Source organism: Delphinus delphis, chromosome 15 (genome assembly GCF_949987515.2).
Source record: "Delphinus delphis chromosome 15, mDelDel1.2, whole genome shotgun sequence".
Taxonomy (NCBI): Eukaryota; Metazoa; Chordata; class Mammalia; order Artiodactyla; family Delphinidae; genus Delphinus; species Delphinus delphis.
This window is the reverse complement of record NC_082697.1, coordinates 22,023,159-22,026,043: the sequence shown is the minus strand read 5'-3', so window position 1 is coordinate 22,026,043 and position 2,885 is coordinate 22,023,159.

The window sequence follows — 2,885 nt, the reverse complement described above, 5'->3', positions numbered from 1 at the left end:
GCAGGGAAAGAAGGAATGAAGGGAAGAAGAAAGAAGAATAAAATAAAGTGGAATAAAAAAGCTATTTAATTTAACCACTTATTTTATTCACCAGACTTGGCTTAAATGGTTTTTTGGCTAGTTCCAAAAAATCAAATGCACTTTCAAAAGGTCAGCATCAGCTGACCTTGTGGATGGCAAGTTACTAAAGCAAGGTGTGAGCTACCTCAGAGTTGTAGGATCCACCTGGCATGATTTCCTGCAGCTGGGTAAGAGTCTTTACAGAGGGCAATTACACTTTTGATGACAAGACTGAACAGGTCAGCTCGCTCTTCAGAGCCAAACAGCAAATAGACATCTTGGTAACTAAGAAAAGACAGATTGGGAATAGCAAGCTGGAGGAGTTTGGTTTGAAGTTGATAAGCAGGAATCCAAGTAACCCAAAAGGGAAGGAGAGACTGAATGGTGTATCATCCTGATGGAGGAGATAAACGGCATGTTTGTCATTCTGTATAAACCAATCTTGCAAAAGGTTAGAGGAAGAGTTTCAGGCTCAGAGCCTCTACCCTTGTCCCCTTTCCCTCTCCATCCACAAGATGTCACCAGAGTGACATCTTTCAGGCTTTCCTCCAATTCAAGCACAGAGGGAAGCTGCTACAATCTGGTATAGTCAACCATGATCTTCCAAAGTGTGTTCTGCTGAATGCTTGTTAGTTTGGGTGGGCTGACCCAAGTCTCAAAACCTTTTAACTATAGGACTTCTTGGGACCTTTAGTCAGTTAATGTGCAGTACTAATCTCTAAGAGAGGTAAACAGCAGGCAGCCCTTCCAAATTTCTCAGGCCATGGGCCTCTACTGTTAGGATGCGTATATGCGAATAACTTTCCACTGAATATACTCTGGACAAAACTGAACTCCACAGAGGTTCCAGTGGGTCTTTGAGATATAGATGGTAGAACAAATGAAATCCAAGTTCTTACATAAAAACATGGATTTGGCTTCCCCTACCTTATCTAAATAGTTTTCAGAAGTTAAAAATATGAAACACATCTGTTGGCTCTGGTATTGACCCTGAACGAGAAACCAGGATGCACGTGTAGGGGGCATATGGGCATCACCTGAAGTTAGTGATAGTGACAAAGATCTCCTAGCGCACAGGGCTGAAGAGAGAATGCAGGGGCTCCTTCTCCACCAGCGTCTGCAATGAGAGGGAAAGAACTTTAGAGAGTCGGAAATGGGCCAAGCCATTAGGCCAGATGACAGGAGACAGGGATGGCCTGCAAGAACAATGGCAGGTCCTTCGGCAGGCCCTGCTCCTGGGCTTCACAGGACTGGCTGCAGGACCGTGGCCAGGCTAGTTTAGTTCCTGGGGCCTGGCTCTGCCTCTTACTAGCTGTTTGAGCTGATACAAGTTATGTAACCTCCTTGTACCTCAGTTTCCTTACCTGTAAAACGAGATAACAGTACTACTTACCTTCATGGGTTGGTTGTGAGAATTAAATGAACTAATTCATAATACCCAGTGGCCCACAGTAACTGTGATAGTGTCTGTTAGTCATTATTTTCATTACTAGTGATTATTTCCAGTTTAGGAATCCTAACTCCTCTTTCTACTACACCAGCCATTTCTCCTCTAGTGCCTAATATTATTCTAAGTTAGTTGTCCCAGAAAAGGAACAACGTTCCAAATTCCAAACTGGCAGAGAAAAAGTAGCTTTGCACGGCTGAATAAACCTGCAGAGTGATAGGAAAAACAGAGGCTTTGGAGCTGGACACACTTGGGTTTGAGCACTGGCTCTGCCTCTCACTCTGTGTGACCCTGTGTGTAGTATTTAACTTCTCTGTGCCTGAGTTCCTTATCTGTATGGAGGAGATGAGCTACATCTCAGGAGTTGATGTGAAGAGCAAATGTAAATGGTTGTAGTGGCCGCCTTACTGGATTGTCTACCCAGCCTCTCTGGAAACTGCCCTTGGCCATCAGGAATGGGCATCTCACAGCCACATTTCTGCTAAGTCATTGTGTCCCACTAACCACAACTCATCTGTCTAGGAGTACACACCAAGGTCCACTAGATTCTGTCTCTCAGGAATCTGGAACTGAGACAAGGAGCCTTAATCTCAGTTTGGCTGGTCTATTAAAAGGAGACAACTTAAAATTTGGGAACACTGCCCTATGGACAGGGGAACTGAGAGAACAAATTTTGGCAACAGAGAGAGAGAGAGAGAGAGGAAAGGAGAGAGGGAAAGGGGAGAAAGAGAGGAAAGGGGAGAAGGAGGGAGAAGGAGGGGAAGGGAGGGAGGGAGAGGGAGGGAGTTGGAAATGCATGCAAAGGAGCAAAGATAAGAGATGGAAAGTTCTCAATGAGCATTCGGAAATTTTTTTTTCTGGTTTCATTCCCTTCCTGGAGCAGGCTGCTCTTCCTATCACAGGATCCTAGGGAATACTCAGTTAACCTAAGAACAAATCTCCCCTTTTGTGTTTCAGCTGCCTCTAGTAGATTTCTCTTACCTGCCACCAAAAAGACCTCCTTTGGAACTTAGCATGGTGCCCAGGAGGCAGTGCTCAGCAAACATTACTGGGTTTTCTTTTGAGCCCCTTTCTGAGTTTCCTCTTTCTCTCCTCACTTTCCAACTCTGGTCAGACCTTGCAGGTGGCCTGCTTGCTTTTCTTCCTTATTTCCTCATGGAGCTTACTTATTTTTATGGTTTTATAGTCTGGAAGGGATAAAGCATAAGACTCTGCCTTCAGCCTGACAGGCCTCTACTCACCCAAATTTAGTCATCTCAAGGGCATCGCCACTAAGATCACAGCTACAACCTGGCATTTTGCTGTTAAAAGGTGAGCTCATTATTGTCCCAGTCCAAAGGACATACATTCTCTGCCTTCAATTGCTGTTGATGGTGCC